This window comes from Pristiophorus japonicus, chromosome 16 (genome assembly GCF_044704955.1).
Source record: "Pristiophorus japonicus isolate sPriJap1 chromosome 16, sPriJap1.hap1, whole genome shotgun sequence".
Lineage (NCBI taxonomy): Eukaryota > Metazoa > Chordata > Chondrichthyes > Pristiophoridae > Pristiophorus > Pristiophorus japonicus.
In genome coordinates, this window is record NC_091992.1 from 136,793,584 (window position 1) to 136,819,112 (window position 25,529).

A 25,529-nucleotide genomic window follows, 5' to 3' on the forward strand; every position below is an offset into this window, starting at 1 on the left:
AACCCATGTAAAAGACTTGTGCTAGCATGTGACGTGTCGTCGTACGGAGTCGGGTGTGTATTACAAGCTAACGTTGCGGGGAAGTTGCAGCCTGTCGTCTATGCCTCCAGGAGCTTGTCTAAGGCTGAAAGGGCCTACAGCAGGATTGAGAAAGAGGCATTAGTGTGTGTGTTCGGGGTAAAGAAAATGTATCAGTACCTGTTTGGCCTCAAATTTGAGCTGGAAACCGATCACAAGCCCCTCATATCCGTGTTTGCTGAAAACAAGAGGATAAATACTAATGCCTCAGCCCGCATACAAAGGTGGATACTCGCGCTATCGGCGTATAACTATACCATCCGCCACAGGCCAGGCATCGAGAACTGTGCGGATGCTCTCAGTCGGCTACCATTGCCCACCACGGGGGTGGAAATGGCGCAGCCTGCAAACTTGTTGATGGCGGCGCAGTCCGCAGACTTGTTGATGGTCATGGAAGCGTTTGAAAATTATAAATCACCTGTCACGGCCCGCCAGATTAGGACTTGGACCAGCCAAGATCCTCTGCTGTCCCTAGTAAAAAACTGTGTACTGCATGGGAGCTGGGCCAGCATCCCCGTTAAAATGCAAGAGCTAATCAAGCTATTCCAGCGGCGAAAGGACGAGCTGTCCATTCAGGCAGACTGCCTGTTGTGGGGTAACCGCGTAGTGCTACCCAAAAAGGGCAGAGAGACGTTCATCTCGGATCTCCACAGCACACACCCGGGTATAGTAATGATGAAAGCGATAGCCAGATCCCACGTGTGGTGGCCCGGTATCGACTCGGACTTAGAGTCCTGTGTACGGCAATGCAGCATATGTGCTCAGTTGAGCAACGCGCCCAGAGAGGCACCACTAAGTTTGTGGTCCTGGCCCTCCAGACCATGGTCAAGGATCCATGTCGACTATGCGGGCCTGTTTCTCGGTAAAATGTTTCTGGTGGTGGTGGATGCTTTTTCAAAATGGATTGAATGTGAAATAATGTCGGGAAGCACCGCCACCACCATCATTGAAAGCCTGAGGGCCATGTTTGCCACCCACGGCCTGCCTGACATACTGGTCAGTGACAACGGGCCACGTTTCACCAGTGCCGAATTTAAAGAATTCATGACCCGCAATGGGATCAAACATGTCACCTCGGCCCCTTTTAAACCAGCCTCCAATGGGCAGGCAGAGCGGGCAGTACAAACCATCAAACAGAGCCTTAAACGAGTCACAGAAGGCTCACTCCAAACCCGCCTGTCCCGAGTACTGCTCAGCTACCGCACGAGACCCTACTTGCTCACAGGGGTGCCCCCGGCTGAGCTACTCATGAAAAGGACACTTAAAACCAGACTCTTGCTGGTTCACCCCAACCTGCATGAATAGGTAGAGAGCAAGCGGCAGCAACAAAATGTAAACGATGGTCGCGCCACTGTGTCTCGGGAAATTGATCTGAATGACCCTGTGTATGTGATAAACTATGGACATGGTCCCAAGTGGATCGCGGGCACGGTAATAGCTAAAGAAGGGAGTAGGGTGTTTGTAGTCAAACTAGACAATGGACAAATTTGCAGAAAGCACCTGGACCAAACGAGGCTGCAGTTCACAGACTGCCCTGAACAACCCACAGCAGACACCACCTTATTCGAGCCCACAACACACACCCAAAGGATCACCGACACTACGCTGGACCAGAAAATCGAACCCATCACGCCCAACAGCCCAGCAAGGCCAGGCTCGCCCAGCAGCCCTGCAGGACCAACAACACGCCAGCCCAGCGAGGGCACAGCCAACACACCAGAACAGACATTTGTACCGAGGCGGTCCACCAGGGAAAGAAAGGCTCCCGACCGCCTCACCTTGTAAATAGTGTTCACTTTGACTTTGGGGAGGGAGTGATGTTGTGTATCTGTAAAGCATGCACTCCCATGTTCCGCCACCAGGGAGCGCATCCCCTGAAGTCCCAAGGGATCCCAGCATCCCTTGGGAGCACTGTATATAAGCCGGCCCCTAAGGCCTGTTCCTCACTCTGGAGTGTCTTAATAAAGACTGAGGTCACTGTTACTTTAACCTCCCTGTGTGCAGTCTCATCTGTGTTAGGAACACAATAACTTTGTGCACTGACAATCACCTTTATCAGTTCTTTGGTGTACATGCGCAGCTTGGCGTTAACAGAGCTCAGCCTGGGCCTCAGAGTCTTAGTATCCCACAGCTTATTAAATGCCCTTTCGTTCATGATCGATTGACTCGCCCCTGTGTCCAGTTCCATCGATACCGGTATCCCGTTAAACGTCACATTAATCAAAATTGGTTTACTCTTGGTTGTGAAAGAGTACAGTCCATACACTTCCACCTCTGGCATCTCGAATTGCGTATCCAGATCCGCGCTAGTCTGACTCTCATCCTCCACGTGGTGTGTTGCAACACGCTTGCTCATCTGAGGACACTTGCGCTGGAGATGCTCCACTCTCAGACAGCCTTTGCAACTATATTGCTTAAATCGGCACTGCTGGTGCCCCCACAACGCCAACACGGAGAAGTCGGATACATTCCCGCTGGCGGACTTTGGGCAGCCACAGGTTTCGCGAACACAGCCGGATAGGCCCTGCCATGTGCCGCTCTGCCGAACGCCGAATCAATCGCATTTACAGTACTTGCCGAGGTTCGGTTCTTCACCGATATTTGCTTTAAACTCCTGTCCGTCGTCTTACATGATTGAGCGATCTGGATGGCCCTTTGTAAATCCAACTCCTCCACCGCCAGAAGTTTGCGCAGGATCACCTCGTGGTTGATACCGATAACAAAGAAGTCCCGCAGCATGTCTGCCAACACCGTGCCGAACTTGCACAGTCCCGCTAGGCGTCTCAGGTCGGCAACGAATTCCACCGTGCTCTGGCCCTCTGATCGAACCTGTGTATAAAACCTGTATCTTGAGGTGATGATGTCGTCGTTTGGCTTGAGGTGTTCCCATACCAATGTACACAACTCCTCGTACGTTTTCTCTGTTGGATCACTAGGCATGAGTAGATTCTGTATCAGACCGTAGATCTTTGAACCGCACACAGTGAGGAACACGGCCCAGCACCGATCTGCATCGTCAACCTCCTTCATTTTGTTGGCCACGAAGTACTGGTTCAAACAGCTCACAAAGTCTGCCCAATCTTCTACCTCCACAAATCGTTCTAAAAATCCAATCCTGCTCATTTTGCAAACAAGGTTCTTGTATTCTCGTCGCCAAATGTTATGTATGCAATAAAGGTTCAAACTGAGTACTGTTGAACTAAGCAAGGTACAACCTTGGCTCTGCTTTATTTAGGCCCAAAGTGTCTGACTCACAAAATGGCTGGCCTTTTATACCCGAGCAGCACCATGTGCGTGCTGCTCAGTGGCCTCCAACAATGATGCCATCTGGTGGCTACAAACAGAATGTACATTCATGACAGTCGTTAATGAGACAAAGCCTAGCCCTGAATTCCCAGGCTCACGCATGATGATTATCTACTGGGGTGCCGCACCAGAGGACAGCTGGTACCCAGGGATCTGTACCCCAGTGAGAGTCAGTGTGTGTGGGACTGTACCCCAGTGAGAGTCAGTGTGTGTGGGACTGTACCCCAGTGAGAGTCAGTGTGTGTGGGACTGTACCCCAGTGAGAGTCAGTGTGTGTGGGACGGTACCCCAGTGAGAGTCAGTGTGTGTGGGACTGTACCCCAGTGAGAGTCAGTGTGTGTGGGACTGTACCCCAGTGAGAGTCAGTGTGTGTGGGACTGTACCCCAGTGAGAGTCAGTGTGTGTGGGACTGTACCCCAGTGAGAGTCAGTGTGTGTGGGACTGTACCCCAGTGAGAGTCAGTGTGTGTGGGACTGTACCCCAGTGAGAGTCAGTGTGTGTGGGACTGTACCCCAGTGAGAGTCAGTGTGTGTGGGACTGTGCCCCAGTGAGAGTCAGTGTGTGTGGGACTGTACCCCAGTGAGAGTCAGTGTGTGTGGGACTGTACCCCAGTGAGAGTCAGTGTGTGTGGGACTGTACCCCAGTGAGAGTCAGTGTGTGTGGGACTGTACCCCAGTGAGAGTCAGTGTGTGTGGGACTGTACCCCAGTGAGAGTCAGTGTGTGTGGGATCCATACCCCAGTGAGAGTCAGTGTGTGTGGGACTGTACCCCAGTGAGAGTCAGTGTGTGTGGGACCCATACCCCAGTGAGAGTCAGTGTGTGTGGGACCCGTACCCCAGTGAGAGTCAGTGTGTGTGGGACTGTACCCCAGTGAGAGTCAGTGTGTGTGGGACTGTACCCCAGTGAGAGTCAGTGTGTGTGGGACTGTACCCCAGTGAGAGTCAGTGTGTGTGGAACTGTACCCCAGTGAGAGTCAGTGTGTGTGGGACTGTACCCCAGTGAGAGTCAGCGTGTGTGGAACTGTACCCCAGTGAGAGTCAGTGTGTATGGGACTATACCCCAGTGAGAATCAGCGTGTGTGGAACTATACCCCAGTGAGAGTCAGTGTGTGTGGGACTGTACTCCAGTGAGAGTCAGTGTGTGTGGGACCCGTACCTCAGTGAGAGTCAGTGTGTGTGGGTCCTGTACCCCAGTGAGAGTCAGTGTGTTTGGAACTGTACCCCAGTGAGAGTCAGTGTGTGTGGGACTGTACCCCAGTGAGAGTCAGTGTGTTTGGAACTGTACCCCAGTGAGAGTCAGGGTGTGAGGGACTGTACCCCAGTGAGAGTCAGTGTGTGAGGAACTGTACCCCAGTGAGAGTCAGTGTGTGAGGGACTGTACCCCAGTGAGAGTCAGTACCTGTGGTATTGTGTCCCAGTGAGTGAAAATGAAGAGAATGTTTTTGTTTGGTGATGCAAAGGTTAATGAGAAAGCTGAAGTGACAAACTGTCGGAGAACATTGTGTGGGTGATGTGGATGATGTCGGGTTTGTGCTGTGATATGTTGATTTTGAGCTTCTGCCTCGTTGCTCATTTCTTCCTGAAGATTAAGACTGAATGAAGTGGAAGAGTCTGGGATGGAGGGGTGTGACGTTAACAGCTCTGCTTGTCATTCCATTCCCTTCCCAACCTTTATCCCTTTACGTGCCTGCTTTGGCTGGTGATACAGGGCCTCTGCCTGGTGTGTGAACAGTGACTGGCGCTGTTTGCTATACAGAGCTCGGTCCAATCTGAAGCTGTTTGATCTCTGGTGCCACGTGCTCCTTGCAATCCCAGCTCTGACGCAAGACAAGACTATAAATATTTGAGGATGGATGGAAGTAAAGGACAGAGGTGGTTATCTACGGGTTGTGAATAGAGGAGATAGCTGCGAGGGCGGGGCTTCGATTAACCAGGTTTTATTGTTACATTTAACCGACTGTATCCCGAACTTGCTCCAAGATGCTGGGAAATTTCTGGTCCCTTGGATATGCTGGAATATTAAGGTGCATTAATCATCGAAATACAGAGATATTACACCACAGAAACAGACTGATTCGCAGCATGCCCAGTGAACCCGTGAGCAAATACCGAGATAGATTGAAATGATTGGGGCTTTTTAAAATTCAAACAACGCAGATTTAAAAGCCATGTAATCCTCCGAGATCTCTGCGCACTTCCAATTCTGGCCTCTTGAGCATCCCCGATTTCTGTCGTCCCACCATTGGCGGCTGTGCCTTCAGCTGCCTGGGATCCAAGCTCTGGAATTCCCTCCCTGAACCTCCCCACCTCTCTCTCTTCCTTAAAACCTACCTCTCTGAGCAAACTTTTCATCATCTGTCCCAATATCTCCTTTTCTGCCTTGGTGTCCAATTGTGTCCGTTAACGCTCCTCTGAAGCGCCTTGGGACGTTTTACTATGTTAAAGGTGCTATACAAATGCAGGTTGTTGTTGGTCATGTGCTGGCCCTGAAAGAGTTAAACAATAAAGAAGAAATTAGTGTTCGAATCCTAACCTGAAGCAGGTGAAAGTCCAGCTCCAGCAACCCACGAGGTCTCGGCATTATCCCTGCCTCTTGCTCCAGTTGCCCATTAAGATTTATTAATAATGCAAGGGCCTGAATGGAATTGACAGCTTTACCTGCTCAGCTCAGCTTCCAGGCATTGAATGGGCATCGCGGATCGAGTGTGACAGCTCCTCCAAGGTCACTGCTGGGTCACATCGACGCAGAGATCTATACACACACAAAGGTGGCTTCGGTTACACAGGGTTCTGGACCCTCTCTCTCTCTCTGTCCTCTCATCATCCCCATCTCTCCCCTAGCCATTCATACAATGCTGCCCATTCCAGAGAGGAGGGAGGCACTTTCAGAACACAAAATGACCCAGACTGCCCGCCCCTACACCTCCTGGTGCTGGCCCCTCCTGGGATACAGTTCCACGGGCACCAGCTCCGTTTGAGCAGCTCGACAAAAGTGTCCATTCTATCGGTGTAAAGCTAGAATCATAGAATGATACAGCACAGGAGGCCATTGGGCCCATTGTGCCTGTGCCGGCTTTGTGACAGAGCGATCCAATCAGTTCCACTCCCCCGCTCTTTCCCCACAGCCCTGTAAATGTATTTTCAAGTATTTATCCAATTCCCTGTTTGAAAGTTACTATTGAATCTGCTCCCACCGCCCTTTCAGGCAGCGCGTTCCCGATCACAACAACTCGCTGCGTAAATAAAGTTCTCCTCGTGTCGCCTCTGGTTCTTTAGCTGATTACCTTAAACCTGTGTCCTCTGGTTACCCACCCGTCTGCCACTGGAAACACTTTCTCCTTATTTACTCTACCAAAATATTTCATGATTTTGAACACCACTTTCAAATCTCTCTGCTATCAGGAGAACCATCTCAGCTTCTCCGGTCTCTCTGTAATGAAGGCCTGGAGCATTTGGCCATGGAGGGCAGCATAGCTCAGGCTGATCGTGTGGACACCTGAGAGCTGCACTGTGACGGAGCGGGAGACAGCAGCAACAGTTCGCTTACCCAGACTGCTCACCATGACCCGGCCCCTGAACACCAGGGCCTGCTCTGTCCGTGTGGCTTGGTTTTACGCTGGGCAGATTATTTCTGTGGCTGTTGAAGTTATTTTGTTTGGTGTTCCCTCAAATGGTGAGCCCAATTATTAAAAAGAAAAATCATGGGATGTGGGCGACGCTGGCAAAGCCACCATTTATTGCCCATTCCTAGTTACCCTTGAGAAGGTGGTGGTGAGCCGCCGCCTTGAACCGCTGCAGTCCGTGTGGTGAAGGTGCTCCCACAATGCTGTGAGGGAGGGAGTTCCAGGATTTTGACCCAGCGACGATGACGGAACAGACGATATATTTCCAAGTCAGGATGGTGTGTGACTGGGAGGGGAACGTGGAGGTGGTGGTGTTCCCATGCACCTGCTGCCCTTGTCCTTCTAGGTGGTAGAGGTCGGGGGTTTGGGAGGCAAAAAGGCAACTTATTTACTATCTGAAGTATACGCGGAGTCAGAGGAAATGTATTAGCATGGATAGAGAATTGGCTGGCGAACAGAAAGCAGAGAGTTGGGATAAATGGGTCCTTTTCGGGTTGGAAATCGGTGGTTAGTGGTGTGCCACAGGGATCGGTGCTGGGACCACAACTGTTTACAATATACATAGATGACCTGGAAGAGGGGACAGAGTGTAGTGTAACAAAATTTGCAGCTGACACAAAGATTAGTGGGAAAGCGGGTTGTGTCGAGGATACAGAGAGGCTGCAAAGAGATTTAGATCGGTTAAGCGAATGGGCTAAGATTTGGCAGATGGAATACAATGTCGGAAAATATGAGTTCATCCATCTTGTGAAAAAAAAACAGTAAAAGGGAATATTATTTGAATGGGGAGAAATTACAACATGCTGCGGTGCAGAGGGACCTGGGGGTCCTTGTGCATGAATCCCCAAAAAGTTAGTTTGCAGGTGCAGCAGGTAATCAGGAAGGCGAATGGAATGTTGGCCTTCATTGCGAGAGGGATGGAGTACAAAAGCAGGGAGGTCCTGCTGCAACTGTACAGGGTATTGGTGAGGCCACACCTGGAGTACTGCATGCAGTTTTGGTCACCTTACTTAAGGAAGGATATACTAGCTTTGGAAGGGGTACAGAGACGATTCACTTGGCTGATTCCGGAGATGAGAGGGTTACCTTATGATGATAGATTGAGTAGACTGGGTCTTTACTTGTTGGAGTTCAGAAGGATGAGGGGTGATCTTATAGAAACATTTAAAATAATGAAAGGGATAGACAAGATACAGGCAGAGAGGTTGTTTCCACTGGTCGGGGTGACTAGAACTAGGGGGCACAGCCTCAAAATACGGGGGAGCCAATTTAAAACCGAGTTGAGAAGGAATTTCTTCTCCCAGAGGGTTGTGAATCTGTGGAATTCTCTGCCCAAGGAAGCAGTTGAGGCTAGCTCATTGAATGTATTCAAATCACAGATAGATAGATTTTTAACCAATAAGGGAATTAAGGGTTACGGGGAGAGGGCGGGTAAGTGGAGCTGAGTCCACGGCCAGATCAGCCATGATCTTTGTTGAATGGCGGAGCAGGCTCGAGGGGCTAGATGGCCTACTCCTGTTCCTAATTCTTATGTTCTTATGTTATGAATCCCGTGCATTTGGTGAGATTCTATCTTGAGATCTGTCTCTGACACAATGTCCTTTCCCATTTTCCCTGACTGAGCACATCTGCCCTGTAAGTGACCTGATGTGACGAGGATAAGGCAGAGTCCTCAAACACCCACTCCAAATCAGCAGCCCGGGGTAAACACACACGGTGCGGGGCTGAAGTCCTCTGACGTTATGTGACATGCGCTGGATCCGCAGTCCTTTCACCCCGAGGGAAACTGGAGTAGGGGTGAGGTCGAGGGTCAAAGGCCTGGACTGGGGTCACATTTCCTGGGGAGTGGGAGCCCATGTAAAGGCTCTCTGAACTCCCGGGCTTTACAAACCTCACATTTATTTAGTGTAATTAAAAAGATACCAGATCAGGTCTCTCCAAAAGGTTTCAAAGTGTTCTACGTTTAATGAATTACATTAAATTACATAGAATGTACAGTGCAGACACTGGTCCGTGCCGGTGTTTATGCTCCACACCAGCCCCCTCCCATCCCTCTCCATCTCACCCCATCACCATATCCTTCTATTCCTTTCTCCCTCATGTGTTTATCCAGCTTCCCCTTAAATGCATCGATACTATTCACCTCAACCCCTCCCTGTGGCAGCGAGTTCCACATTCTCACCGCTCTCTGGGTAAAGAAGTTTCTCCTGAATTCCCCATTGGGTTTATCAGTGACTGTCTGATATTTATCGTCCCTAGTTCTGGTCTCCCCTGCAGTACTGCCCCTCCGACAGTGCAGCACTCCCTCGGTACTGCCCCTCCGACAGTGCCACAGTCCCTCAGTACTGCCCCTCCGACAGTGCGGCGCTCCCTCAGTACTGCCCCTCCGACAGTGCAGCGCTCCCACAGTACTGTCCCTCCAACAGTGCAGCACTCCCTCAGTACTGCCCCTCCAACAGTGCAGCGCTCCCACAGTACTGTCCCTCCGACAGTGCAGCGCTCCCTCAGTACTGCCCCTCCGACAGTGCAGCGCTCCCATAGTACTGTCCCTCCGACAGTGCAGCGCTCCCTCAGTACTGCCCCTCTGACACTGCGGCGTTCCCTCAGTACTGCCCCTCTGACAGTGTGGCACTCCCTCAGTAGGGCCCCTCCGACAGTGCGGCACTCCCTCAGTGTTATATATGAGGACTTGTATTTACTCTGTACAGCCACAAGAGGGCTCATCCCCTGGAGTCCCAAGGAATCCCATAATCCCTTGGGAGCACAGGTATTTAAGGAGGCTTGACAGGTTGGAGAGGCACTCTGGAGACCTGCAATAAAAGACTAAGGTCACACTTTACTTTGAGCTCACAGTGTTCAGTCTGACTCTTTCTCCATACACAACAACTGGCGACGAGATACAGATAGCGAACCCAAAGATGCAGAGAACAGTGGGCATCCTGGAGAAATTTTCGGAGGGAGATGATTGGGAAACTTTTGTGGAGCGACTCGACCAATACTTCGTGGCCAACGAGCTAAATAGGGAAGAGAACGCTGCCAAACGAAGGGCGATCCTCCTCACCGTCTGTGGGGCACCAACGTACGGCCTCATGAAGAATCTGCTCACTCCAGCGAAACCCACGGAGATCGTACGACGATTTGTGCACACTGGTCCGAGATCATTTGAACCCGAAGGAAAGCGTTCTGATGGCGTGGTACCGGTTCTACACCTACAAAAGGTCTGAAGGCCAGGAAGTGGCGAGTTATGTCGATGAGCTAAGACGCCTTGCAGGTCATTGCGAATTTGGAGCACATGCTCAGAGACTTTTTCGTACTTGGCATTGGCCACAAAACCATACTTCGCAAACTTTTGACTGTAGAGACCCCAACCTTGAGTAAGGCCATAGCGATAGCCCAGGCATTCATTGCCACCAGTGACAATACGAAGCAAATCGCTCAGCACACAAGTGCTGCTACAAGTACTGTGAACAAAGTGATGTTGTTTTCGAATCATAACGTACAAGGCAGGTCACACATACCTGCAGCTGCATGTCCGCAGGTGACTCAGAGTCCACCATCAAGGGTGATGAATGCAAGGCCATTAACATCTTGTTGGAGCTGCGGGGGTGATCATCGTTTCCATTCATGCCGATTGAAAGAGTACGTTTGCAAGTGCTGTGGAACAATGGGACACCTCCAACGAGTGTGCAGGTGAGCTGCTAAGCCTGTTAAACCTGAAAACCACCATGTTGCAGAGGAGGACAGATCCACGGAGGATCACGATGAACCAGAGCCTCAGACCGAGGAGGCAGAGGTATATGGGGTGCACACATTCACTACGAATTGTTCCCCAATAATGCTGAATGTTGAACTAAATGGACTCCCGGTGTCAATGGAGCTGGACACGGGCATGAGCCAGTCCATCATGGGCAAAAAGACTTTCGAAAGGTTGTGGTGCAACAAGGCCTCAAGACCAGTCTTAACTCCAGTTCGCACGAAACTAAGAACTTACACTAAAGAACTGATTCCTGTAATCGGCAGTGCTACCGTAAAGGTCTCCTACGATGGAGCGGTGCACAAGCTACCACTCTGGGTGGTACTAGGCGATAGTCCCATGCTGCTCAGCAGGAGCTGGCTGGGAAAGATACGCTGGAACTGGGATGACGTCCGAGCGATCGCCCACTGACAACACTTCATGTAACCAGGTCTTAAATAAATTTCCTTCGCTGTTCAAACCAGGCATCGGGAAATTCCAAGGAGCAAAAGTGCAGATCCACCTAATTCCAGGGGCGCGACCCATCCATCACAAGGCGAGAGCAGTACCGTACATGCTGAGAGAAAGGGTAGAGATCTAGCTAGACCGGCTGCAAAGAGAGGGCATCATTTCACCGATCGAGTTCAGCGAGTCGGCCAGTCCTATTGTCCCACTCTTCAAGGGAGACGGCACCGTCAGAATCTGTGATGATTACAAAATAACTATCAATCGTTTCTCCCTGCAGGACCAATACCCACTACCAAAAGCCGACGACCTCTTTGCAACGCTGGCGGGAGGAAAGACGTTCACGAAGCCGGATCTGACCTCAGCCTACATGACGCAGGAACTGGAGGAATCATTGAAGGCCCTCACCTGCATCAACACGCACTAAGGTCTTTTTGTTTATAACAGATGCCCGTTTGGAATCCGATCAGCGGCGGCGATATTCCAGAGAAACATGGAAAGTTTACTGAAGTCGGTCCCGCACACCGTGGTCTTCCAGGACGACATCTTGGTCACAGGTCGGAACACAGTCGAGCATCTGCAGAACCTGGAGGAGGTTCTTAATCGCCTCAACTGCGTGGGGCTCAGGTTAAAACGCTCAAAGTGTGTTTTCCTAGTGCCTGACGTGGAGTTCCTGGGAAGGAGGATTGCGGCGGACGGCATCAGGCCCACCAACGTGAAGACGGAGACAATCGAGAACGCACTGAGGCCACAGAACGTGATGGAGCTGTGGTCGTTTCTGGGACTCTTGAACTACTTTGGTAACTTCTTACCAGGTCTCAGCACCCTGATAGAACCACTGTATGTCTTACTACGAAAAGGGGGCGAATGGGTTTGGGGCAAAAGCCAAGAAAATGCGAGAAAATTGTAAAAGCGAGAAAATTGTTATGCTCAAACAAATTGCTTGTGTTGTATGATCCATGTAAGCGTTTGGTACTAGCATGTGATGCGTCGTCATATGGCGTCGGGTGTGTATTGCAACAAACTAATGATTTCAGGAATCTGCAACCGGTTGCTTATGCATCCAGGAGTCTGTCTAAGGCTAAGAGAGCCCACAGCATGATTGAAAAAGAAGCGTTAGCGTGGCATGGGGTAAAGAAAATGCATCAATACCTGTTTGGGCTAAAATTCGAATTGGAAACTGACCACAAGCCACTCATATCCCTATTTTCTGAGAGTAAAGGGATAAATACCAACGCATTGGCCCGCATCCAGAGATGGGCGCTCACGTTGTCCACATACAACTACGCCATCCGCCACAGGCCAGGCACAGAAAACTGTGCCAATGCTCTCAGTAGGCTGCCATTGCCCACCACAGAAATGGCGCAGCCCGCAGATCTAGCCATGGTTATAGAAACATAGAAACATAGAAAATAGGTGCAGGAGTAGGCCATTCGGCCCTTCGAGCCTGCACCGCCATTCAATAAGATCATGGTTCATCATTCCCTCAGTATCCCTTTCCTGCTTTCTCTCCATACCCCTTGATCCCTTTAGCCGTAAGGACCATATCTAACTCCCTCTTGAATATATCCAATGAACTGGCATCAACAACTCTCTGCGGCAGGGAATTCCACAGGTTAACAACTCTCTGAGTGAAGACGTTTCTCCTCATCGCGGTCCTAAATGGTTTACTCCTTATCCTCAGACTGTGACCCCTGGTTCTGGACTTCTGCAAAATCGGGAAATTTCTACCCGCACCTAACCTGTCCCGTCCCGTCAGAATCTTATATGTTTCTATGAGATCCCCTCTCATCCTTCTAAACTCCAGTGTATAAAGGCCCAGTTGATCCAGTCTCTCCTCATATTTCAGTCCTGCCATCCCGGGAATCAGTCTGATGAACCTTCGCTGCACTCCCTCAATAGCAAGAACGTCCTTCCTCAGATTAGGAGACCAAAATGAACACAATATTTCAGGTGAGGCCTCACTAAGGCCCTGTACAACTGCAGTAAGACCTCCCTGTTCCTAAACTCAAATCCCCTAGCTATGAAGGCCAACATACCATTTGCCTTCTTCACCACCTGCTGTACCTGTATGCCAACTTTCAATGACTGATGAACCATGACACCCAAGTCTTGTTGCACCTCCCCTTTTCCTAATCTGCCACCATTCAGATAATATTCTGCCTTCGTGTTTTTGCCCCCAAAGTGGATAACCTCACATTTATCCACATTATTGTGCATCTGCCATGGATTTGCCCACTCACCTAACCTGTCCAAGTCACCCTGCAGCCTCCTCGCGTCCCCTCACAGCTCACACCGCCACCTAGTTTAGTGTCATCTGCAAACTTGGAGATATTACACTCAATTCTTTCATCCAAATCATTGATGTATAGTGGGGTCCCAGCACTGAGCCCTGCGGCACTCCACTAGTCACTGCCTGCTATTCTGAAAAGTACCCATTTATCCAGACTCTCTGCTTCCTGTCTGCCAACCAGTTCTCTATCCATGTCAGTATATTACACCCAATACCATGTGCTTTGATTTTGCACACCAATCTCTTGTGTGGGACCTTGTCAAAAGCCTTTTGAAAGTCCAAATACACCACATCCACTGGTTCTCTCTTGTCCATTCTACTAGTTACATCCTCAAAAAATTCCAGAAGATTTGTAAAGCATGATTTCCCCTTCATAAATCCATGCTGACTTGGACCGATCCTGTCACTGCTTTCCAAATGCGCTGCTCTTTCATCCTTAATAAGTGCACTCTACACGGGAGTCCTCCCCCTATTTATTGGGGACTTGGCCTGGAGGGTGGTGCACGGAGCAGTCCCGTGCAATAAATTTTTAAGTCGGTTCATGGGCTCCCAGGCCACCTGCAATTTCTGCAATCTGGAGGAGTCCGTGTTGCATGTTTTTATGGAATGTGCGAGGTTGCAGCCCCTATTCCATTATTTGAAGGGGTTGCTCCTCAAATTCTGGTTGCAGTTCAGTCCCACACTCCTGGTCTTTGGGCACCCTGTGCAGAAGGGAGCAGGCAGGTCGGAAGGCCTACTCGTAGGACTACTCCTGGGCACGGCCAAAGGGGCCATCAGCAGGTCCATCAGTTATGGAAGCATTTGAGAGTGAGCAGTCACCCGTCACTGCAGATCAAAACCTGGACAAGCCAGGACCCCTTATTATCTCTAGTCAAAAGCTGTGTACTTCACGGGAGCTGGTCCAGTGTCCCAGTGGAAATGCAGGAAGAGATGAAGCCGTTCCAGCGGCACAAAGATGAAATGTCTATACAGACAGACTGCCTTCTGTGGGGCAATCGAGTAGTGGTCCTGAAGAAGGGCAGAGACACCTTCATCAATGACCTCAACAGTACCCACCCAGGCATCGTAATGATGAAAGCGATACCAGATCCCACGTGTGGTGGCCTGGTATTGATGCGGACTTAGAGTCCTGCATTCACAGATGTAATACATGCTCGCAGTTAAGCAATGTACCCAGGGAGGCGCCGCTAAGTTTATGGTCTTGACCCTCCAAACCGTGATCTAGGGTACACGTCGACTATGCAGGCCCGTTCTTGGGTAAAATGTTCCTTGTGGTTGTAAACGCGTACTCCAAGTGGATTGAATGTGAGATAATGTCGGCTAGCACGTCCGCTGCCACCACTGAAAGCCTGCGGGCCATGTTTGCCACTCACGGCTTACCCAATGTCCTGGTGAGCGACAACAGGTCATGTTTTACCAGTGCTGATTTCAAAGAATTCATGACCCGTAACAGGATCAAACATGTCACATCTGCACCGTTTAAACCAGCGTCCAATTGTCAGGCAGAGAGAGCAGTGCAAACCATCAAGCAAGGCTTGAAGAGGGTAACTGAAGGCTCACTGCAGACTCGCCTATCCCGAATCCTGCTTAGCTACCGCCCGAGACCCCACTCACTCACTGGTATCCCACCTGCTGAACTGCTCATGAAAAGAGCACTTAAGACAAGCCTCTCGTTAGTTGGCCCTGATCTACATGAACAGGTAGAGAGCAGGCGGCTTCAACAAAATGCATACCATGATAGCGCAAATGTGTCACGCGAGATTGAAATCAATGATCCTGTATTTGTATTAAATTATGGACAAAGTCCCAAGTGGCTTCCCGGCACTGTCGTGGCCAAAGAGGGGAGCAGGGTGTTTCGGGTCAAACTTTCAAATGGACTCATTCACCGGAAACACTTGGACCAAATCAAACTCAGATTCACGGACTATCCTGAGCAACCCACCTTGGACCCTACCTTTTTTGATCCCCCCACATACACACCAGTGGCAACCGGCACCACGGTTGACCACGAAGCAGAACCCATCATCCACAGCAGCCCAGCAGGGCCCAACACACCAGACAACCCAGCAAGGCCAGCTGCACAGCAGCCCAGCGAGGGCCCAACAAATGACTCAACAACACCAGGTTTCACACCAAGACGATCAACCAGGGCAAGAAGGGCCCCAGATCGACTCACATTGTAAATAGTTACACTACTGACTTTGGGGGGGGGAGTGTTGTTATATATGTAAACTTGTATTTACTCTGTACAGCCACCAGAAGGCTCATCCCCTGGAGTCCCATAATCCTTTGGGAGCACAGGTATTTAAGGAGGCTTCACAGGTTGTAGAGGCACTCTGGAGACCTGAAATAAGACTACGGTCACCCTTTACTTTGAGCTCACAGTGTTCAGCCTGACTCTTTCTCCATACTCAACACTCAGTACTGCCCCCCCCCGACAGTGCAGTACTCCCTCAGTACTGCCCCTCCAACAATGCAGCACTCCCTCAGTACTGCCCCTCAGACAGTGCAGCACTCCCTCAGAACTGTCCCCCCGACAGTGCAGTACTCCCTCAGTACTGCCCCCCCCGACAGTGCGGCGCTCCCTCAGTACTGCTCCTCCGACAGTGCGGCGCTCCCTCAGTACTGCCCCTCTGACAGTCTGTGGCTCTGCCCCAAATCCTGTGGGTGGCGCAATTTAAACCTCAGGAGTGGGAGCCAGCACGAGTACTGACCCTTGTTGTGTCCTTAGATGCTCCAGTAATGACTCCACGAGACAATGTGTTGTAATGAACTGCAGTGACCTTAGTCCTTTATTAGTTAACTCCAGAGTGAGGATCACACCTGGTGGCCTGCCTTTTATACTAGCACAGGCACACTTGTACAGGTAACCTACAAGTCTCCCACTGCTGTGCCTTCTGGTGGCACACCTTGTGATAGTACCAACAGTAGCCATGTAGGATACGTGACATCACTCTCCCCTGAGCCTTTAGTGCAGATCGCCTTTGCATTGACTGTGATCTGGGCTTAGCTCTATGTGGGGTCTGTCTGGTTGACCCTTGGCAGGTCATTTCAATCTTGAGTGAGTGGTTGGTGCAGTAGAGTGCTGGTTGTCATGTATCTTACATTATTATATATAACTGTATCCTAACATGCTATACATGACTGCAATAAGTTATGACCTGTAACCACCAGCATACCTTACCACCAGGGGTGCACTTGCAAGAGACAGGTATATAAGGACAGGTCTCAGGCAAGTGCAGCATTCCAGAGCTGTGAAATAAAGGGGCAGGTCCAGAGTGACCTTGACTTCACTGCATGCCTCGTGTGAGTCTGTACTGAGGGGACAGGACTTTACAGTGGTGGTTGCTGTTTGTGTGTGTCCCTGACCACTCCATTCTCCCCCTCCCCCACCCCCCACCTCCCACATATAGGTTATGCCGGAGGCTCATTGCATTCATATACATTCAAGTTCAAGAAAACAGGTTTGCATTACATTTGTGGTTCCGTTGTGAGACAAGTACATTAGACTGGTTGAGATACCTTATCAATGTAGAGACCTGTGTGTAAGGACAGACTAGTTCCAGGGCTGCTGGGTGGTGTCCCTGCAGTCTGGTAGCGGCTCAGTGCCCAGTGCTGGCAGTGGGAATCCGGTTGGCTCGGGTTGCCTGCTCTCAGGGCTGTTGCCGTGGTCCCTAGCGTGGGGCCGGTTAACAGACGCCTGTGACCTCCCTGTCCTTTCTTTGCGCCCCGGGTCGCTGCTGCTCCCTGATGATCTGTCGTCTAGCAGTGCGCAGGGAACTGCTGACTCGCTGGCCTGGGTGTTGTTTGGTTTGGAATCCTGGCTGGTCCAGGTCCCCTTTGGGGGGACTGTAGCAGGTGACCCTTTGTTTCCAGGTACGGCCTTGCTGGCGATGGGGTCTGGGGACTGCGCCTTAGCACAGTCTGCTCCTTCAGGCTCGTGGCAGTTGGTGCCATCAGGTGCCCGAGAGGTGGAACCGATCAGGGGCAGGGTATCGATACCGGTGCCGTTGCCCTGCTGAGATCGCTTGCTCTGCAGCTCGTGTGTGTTGGCTGCTTGTGGCCACACTCCATGGTGCATGACTCTGGTCCCCGGGATGCAGGCTACAGCATTGGGTAGCTCGCTGGACCTGTGTGCTCCCGATGGCTGTCTGCCCACTGCATCGGCTGCGTGCAGTGGGAATCCTGCATCACACCACTTTACATTACTTATTATGGACACTTTGTGGGTCTAATCGCGATCGCGTTGAGTTTCCTCGCTGGTTGCATGTACACAACTCTGATCATCAATTACACATTTTACATGATCAATTGCACATTTTGTCACTGACTTATAGCTGCTATTACATTGCTTAAGTGTGTGGAACTGTCCATTAATTGTAGTGGGTTGCAGGCCTCCTTTAAGAGAGCCTTGCTTGCTTTACCCCAATCCGCTTCTCCGTTTGGTGCCATGTGTTGCTCCATCAGCGCTGCACCTCGTGCTCTGGCCGTGGCCATCTTTGTCTTCAGCGCCTCACCTCGTGTTTTGGGCACCATCTTTTCACTATCCATGATGTCGACTGCGGTGATCCTCTTCTCCCCGGGTTCTGCCACCAAAGCTGGGAAGTCGCCTCTGGATCCGATTTTCTTCCTCCGGAGTCCTGCCACTGGAGTCTGGAAGGTGCGTTCTGGTCGTCTCAGCTGGATCATCTCCACGCAGTCGTGCTGAGCGGTCTGTGCCTCGGGTGCTGTGCTGGTCAGCTCTCTGGTGCCGGGTCCACCATCAGGTGAGGGCTTGCTTTGCCTCTGAGCGCAGATGACGTCGATCGCTGGAGGGGTGAAGTCTTCCCACTTGCAATGGATCTTCTCCATCCACCTTCAGCCGAGCAGCGTTGGTCCATCACCTGCAACAATCCACAGGGGTAACTTGTGCACCGCGCCATCATGGAGTACCTTTACATTCGCGCTACCAACAACTGGGATGATTTCATTGGTGTAGGTGCGCAGCTATGCCTGAACCGGGACCAACTCGGGTCACCCAGCTTGACCGTTCCATAGCCTCTCAAAGGCTTCTTGATTCATCACGAATTGGCTCGCCCCCGTGTCCACTTCCATGAAAACTTGAATGCCCTCTATCTCGACTTCCATCTTCAGCGGGGAACACTCGGTGATGTAGGTAAACATGCTATGTACCTCCCCATGGGGCTGGGCTGCCTCTCTGCCTATCGATTCATAATCCGCGCTGGATTCATGGCCATCTGCAGACTCTTCATCGACACAGTGAGTCATATTTCTCTTACTCATTCGTTGGAGGTGGCCCTTTGTGCTGCAGCCTTTGCATACATAATCTTTAAAGCGGCACTGATGAGCCCTGTGATTCCCTCCGCAACACCAGCCTGGTGCTACTCAATTAACCCCCCTCGGCGGACTCTGAGTTAAGGGACTCGTGGGCCTGTTCTCTCTTCCCTGAGAGGGTTCGCGCTCTATAGTCCAGTCCCTAAACGGCGCTACTCTGTGCACAGTACCTGCCGGGTTTGAGTCCTGAGGGGGAGACATCTGCCTAGAGCCGCAGGTCGAGGTCATGAATGCCTGGCTCACAGAGATGTTTCTATCCTTACTACTAGGGGGATCAAGGGGTATGGCGAGAAAGCAGGAATGGGGTACTGAAGTTGCATGTTCAGCCATGAACTCATTGAATGGCGGTGCAGGCTAGAAGGGCCGAATGGCCTACTCCTGCACCCATTTTCTATGTTTCTATGTTTCTATGCAGTGTGACTGTGGTATCCACCGACTGTAGCTCATGGCCGATTCCAATGACAAAAATGTCCCGCAGCGCTTTGTTGAGGTGGTTGCTGAACTTGCATGGTGCCGCCAGCCTCCTGAGGTCTGCGGCGTACTTCGCGATTTCCTGGCCTTCGGGCCGTCAGTGGGTATAGAACCGGTGTCTGGCTGTGAGAATGTTCTCCTTGGGCTTGATTTGCTCATGGATCAGGGTTACGAGCTCCTTGTACGTCTTGGTCGTTGTCTTCGCTGGTGCCAGCAAGTCCCTGTTGAGGCCATAGACAGTGGGCCCACAACTGGTTAGCAGGATAGCTCTGCGCTTATCAGCCAGTGTGGCCGGGTCGTCTCCTGCCAGGTCGTTTTCTGTGAAGAAATGTTTGAGCTGCTCCAAAAAGGCGTCCCAATCATCACCATCGGCGAACGGTTGCAGCGTACCAAGGGTGGCCATTTTCACGTGAAAGTTCGTAATCTCGTCACCAATAGTTGTGTCCTTAGATGCTCTAGTAATGACTCCACGAGACAATGTGTTGTACTTGAACTGTAGTGACCTTAGTCCTTTATTTGTTATCTCCAGAGTGAGGATCACACCTGGTAGCCTGCCTTTGATACTAGGCCAGGCACACCTGTACAGGTAACCTACCAGTCTCCCACTGCTGCCCTCTGGTGGCACACCTTGTGATAGTACCAACAGTAGCCATGTCGGATAAATGACAACCCTAGTGGGGGAAGCAGCTCCTTCGGATCAGGTGGATCGGGCTTTTTTCTGCAGTAGCAAAACCACATAACAATCCAGAAAACAAAAGTTCAAATCCCATCATCTGGGAACTTAAATTCAGTTTAAAAACCTGGAAATAAAAATCTGTGCTCAGTATAAGTGACCATGAGCTGTCAGACTGTGGTGAGAACCCAATTGGTTCACTAATGTCCTTTACAAGAAGGAAAGCTGCCGTCCTTACCCAGTTCTCTTGCTCCACCCGGCTCTATTTTGATGGAGGCCATTCTTAAGAAACGCACCCATTGGATAGCATCTCCGGTTAGGGCCAGTGCTTCCGGTGCTACCAACCCAACTGTGTTCCCGGCAAAGGAGGAGTGCGTGGGGGAGTGTGACACCGTGCATTGCAACCGTGTTTTACTCTGTGTATTCGACTCACACAACAATCTTATTTGCCGTGTGCATAGTTTAGCTAATTAGCTGCCATCTGTTTAAGTGACAGACTCATTAGGTCCAGAAAGAAAGATTAATACCTCAATGTCTGACAAACAACCACAATGCAGCGTGAAAGATGGTTTTCCCATACTTTTTCTTTTGTTGACAATTTCCTTCCCTCTTCTGAAACCATGGACTCTCACTGGGGTACAGTCCCACACACACTGACTCTCACTGGGGTACAGTCCCACACACACTGACTCTCACTGGGGTACAGTCCCACACACACTGACTCTCACTGGGGTACAGTCCCACACACACTGACTCTCACTGGGGTACAGTCCCACACACACTGACTCTCACTGGGGTACAGTCCCACACACACTGACTCTCACTGGGGTACAGTCCCACACACACTGACTCTCACTGGGGTACAGTCCCACACACACTGACTCTCACTGGGGTACAGTCCCACACTGACTCTCACTGGGGTACAGTCCCACACACACTGACTCTCACTGGAGTACAGTCCCACACACACTGACTCTCACTGGGGTACAGTCCCACACACACTGACTCTCACTGGGGTACAGTCCCACACACATTGACTCTCACTGGGGTACAGTCCCACACACACTGACTCTCACTGGGGTACAGTCCCACACAGACTCTCACTGGGGTACAGTCCCACACACACTGACTCTCACTGGGGTACAGTCCCACACAGACTCTCACTGGGGTACAGTCCCACACACACTGACTCTCACTGGGGTACAGTCCCACACACACTGACTCTCACTGGGGTACAGTCCCACACAGACTCTCACTGGGGTACAGTCCCACACACACTGACTGTCACTGGGGTACAGTCCCATTCACACTGACTATCACTGGGGTACAGTCCCACACACACTGACTCTCACTGGGGTACAGTCCCACACACACTGACTCTCACTGGGGTACAGTCCCACACACACTGACTCTCACTGGGGTACAGTCCCACACACACTGACTCTCACTGGGGTACAGTCCCACACACACTGACTCTCACTGGGGTACAGTCCCACACACACTGACTCTCACTGGGGTACAGTCCCACACACACTGACTCTCACTGGGGTACAGTCTCATTCACACTGACTCTCACTGGGATACAGTCTCACACACACTGACTCTCACTGGGGTACAGTCCTGTTAATACGGATTCTTTTTCCCTTAATCTGGTTCAGCGAATACACTGACTCGAACACCTTAGCAGCTTATAACAAAGCAGACTTTATTAATTGTTTCACCGGCCGGGACTTATCAGAACAAAGGAACGCTCTCCCTCAGAGTGCGCTCACTTCCGTCGGACAAGCCCCGTTACAATGTAGGGGCGCAACGGTTATACACTTTCGGTACGTAATACAATTGAGGGACATTCAGTTCACCCTATCCTTTTGTGATCCCTCCTTCCCTTTGTCCACTCATGAGCCGACACCTGGCCTTCCTTGCGCAATTAGATACGGGCAAGTGGTTATGTGTAATAGCAACTGTTTTTGCACAGAGAGCTTTTCACCCATTTCCTTATTTGGGCTTGCTATTGCTACAATTTTACTGGCGTGACTAGTAACCAAGACCTTGAGCAATTCTGCTATTCGTACCAATGTTGTAACATTTGCAGCCTGACATTCTTTTGGTTATCCTTCCATGATTCCTTTGTTCACTTCACTGTCTCCATTGCTATATGTTTTCACACATTCTCAGTCCCACACACACTGACTCTCACTGGGGTACGGGTCCCACACACACTGACTCTCACTGGGGTATGGGTCTCACACACATTGACTCTCACTGGGGTACATGTCCCACACACACTGACTCTCACTGGGGTACAGTCACACACACACTGACTCTCACTGGGGTACATGTCCCACACACACTGACTCTCACTGGGGTACATGTCCCACACACACTGACTCTCACTGGGGTACAGTCCCACACACATTGACTCTCACTGGGGTACATGTCCCACACACACTGACTCTCACTGGGGTACAGTCCCACACACACTGACTCTCACTGGGGAATGGGTCCCATAGACACTGACTCTCACTGGGGTCCAGTTCCGCACACATTGACTCTCACTGGAGTGTGGGTCCCACATACACTGACTCTCAATGGGGTACCCTTACACACACACTAACTCTCACTGGGGTACAGTCCCACACACACTGACACTCACTGGGGTACGGTTCCACACACATTGACTCTCACTGGAGTATGGGTCCCACACACACTGACTCTCACTCCGGTACAGTCCCACACAAACTGACACTCACTGGGGTACAGTTCCACACACACTGACTCTCACTGGGGTATGGGTCCCACACACACTGACTCTCACTCCGGTACAGTCCCACACAAACTGACACTCACTGGGGTACAGTTCCACACACACTGACACTCAATGGGGTACAGTTCCACATACACTGACACTCACTGGGGTTCAGTTTCGCACACAGTGACTCTCACAGGGGTACAGTTCCACACACACTGACACTCACTGTAGTAAGGTCCCACACACACTGACTCTCACTGGGGTACAGTCCCACACACACTGACTCTCACTGGGGTACGGGTCGAACACACACTGACTCTCACTGGGGTACAGTCCCACACACTGACTCTCACTGGGGTATGGGTCCCACACACATTGACTCTCACTCCGGTACAGTTGCACACACACCGACTCTCACTGGGGTATGGGTTCCACACACACTGACTCTCACTGGGGTACAAGTTTGCAGATGACACTAAGTTGGGTGGCAGTGTGAGCTGTGAGGAGGATGCTAAGAGGCTGCAGGGTGACTTGGACAGGTTAGGTGAGTGGGCAAATGCATGGCTGATGCAGTATAATGTAGATAAATGTGAGGTTGTCTACTTTGGTGACATAAACAGGAAGACAGAATATTATCTGAATGGTGACAGAGTAGGAAAAGGGGAGGTGCAACGAGACCTGAGTGTCATGGTACACCAGTCATTGAAGGTTGGCATGCAGGTACAGCAGGCATTGAAGAAGGCAAATTGTATGTTGGCCTTCATAGCTAGAGCATTTGAGTATAGGAGCAGGGAGGTCTTACTGCAGTTGTATAGGGCCTTGGTGAGGCCGCACCTGGAATATTGTGTTCAGTTTCGGTCTCCTAATCTGAGGAAGGACGTTCTTGCTATTGAGGGAGTACAGCGAAGGTTCACCAGATTGATTCCCCGGATGGCAGGACTGACATATGAGGAGCGAATGGATCGACTGGGCTTGTATCCACTGGAGTTGAGAAGAATGAGAGGGGATCTCATAGAAACATATAAAATTCTGACGGGATTGGACAGGTTAGAGGCAGAAAGAATGTTCCCGTTGCTGGGGAGCTCCAGAACCAGGGGTCACAGTCTAAGAATAAGAGTTAAGCCATTTCGGACCGAGATGAGGAGAAACTTCTTCACTCAGTGAGTGGTTAACCTGTGGAATTCTCTACCACAGAAAGTTGTTGAGGCCAGTTCGTTAGAGATATATTCAAAAGGTAGTTAGATATGGCCCTTACGGCCAAAGGGATCAAGGGGTATGGAGAGAAAGTAGGAAAGGTGTACTGAGGTTGAATGATCAGCCATGATCTTATTGAATGGCGGTGCAGGCTCGAAGGGCCGAATGGCCGATTCCTGCAACTAATTTCTATGTTTCTATGTTTCTACGGGTCCCACACACACTGACTCTCACTGGGGTACAGTCCCACACACACTGACTCTCACTGGGGTATGAGTCCCACACACACTGACTCTCACTGGGGTACAGTTCCACACACACTGACTCTCACTGGGGTACGGGTCCCACACACACTGACTCTCACTGGGGTACAGTCCCACACACACTAACTCTCACTGGGGTATGGGTCCCACACACACTGACTCTCACTGGGGTACAGTTCCACACACACTGACTCTCACTGGGGTACAGTCCCACACACACTGACTCTCACTGGGGTACAGTCCCACACACACTGACTCTCACTGGGGTACGGGTCCCACACACACTGACTCTCACTGGGGTACAGTCCCACACACACTGACTCTCACTGGGGTACAGTCCCACACACACTGACTCTCACTGGGGTACAGTCCCACACTCACTGGAGTACGGTTCCACACACCCTGACTCTCACTGGGGTACAGTTCCACACACTGACTCTCACTGGGGTATGGGTCCCACATACACTGACTCTCACTGGGGTACAGGTCCCACACACTGACTCTCACTGGGGTACAGTCCCACACACACTGACTCTCACTGGGGTACGGGTCCCACACACACTGACTCTCACTGCGGTACAGTCCCACACACACTGACTCTCACTGGGGTACAGTTCCACATACACTGACACTCACTGGGGTATGAGTCCCACACACACTGACTCTCACTGGGGTACAGTTCCACACACACTGACGCTCACTGGGGTACGGGTCCCACACACACTGACTCTCACTGGGGTACAGTCCCACACACACTGACTCTCACTGGGGTATGGGTTCCACACACACTGACTCTCACTGGGGTACAGTTCCACACACACTGACGCTCACTGGGGTATGGGTCCCACACACACTGACTCTCACTGGGGTACAGTCCCACACACACTGACTCTCACTGGGGTACAGTCCCACACACACTGACTCTCACTGGGGTACAGTCCCACACACACTGACTCTCACTGGGGTACGGGTCCCACACACACTGACTCTCACTGGGGTACAGTCCCACACACACTGACTCTCACTGGGGTATGGGTCCCACACACACTGACTCTCACTGGGGTACAGTCCCACACACACTGACTCTCACTGGGGTACAGTTCCACACACACTGACTCACACTGGGGTATGGGTCCCACACACACTGACTCTCACTGGTGCATAGTTCCACACACACTGACTCTCACTGGGATATGGGTCCCACACACACTGACTTTCACTGGGGTACAGTTCCACACACACTGACTCTCACTGGGGTACAGTTCCACACACACTGACTCACACTGGGGTATGGGTCCCATACACACTGACTCTCACTGGGGTACGGGTTCCCCACGCACTGATTCTC

General features: G+C 51.1%; 1 long non-coding RNA gene across 4 annotated transcripts in view; it reads right to left on the reverse strand.

Moving 5' to 3' along the window:
- LOC139226873 (uncharacterized) overlaps window positions 1–25,529 on the reverse strand; it is a 284,995-nt gene that overhangs the window by 132,491 nt on the left and 126,975 nt on the right. For all 4 annotated transcript variants that reach the window (XR_011587337.1, XR_011587338.1, XR_011587335.1 and 1 more), the window contains 2 exons: window positions 6,042–6,135; window positions 5,715–5,869 (listed from right to left, as the gene is read on the reverse strand). This is a non-coding gene — a long non-coding RNA (uncharacterized lncRNA). The remainder of the gene's footprint in view (window positions 1–5,714; window positions 5,870–6,041; window positions 6,136–25,529) is intronic.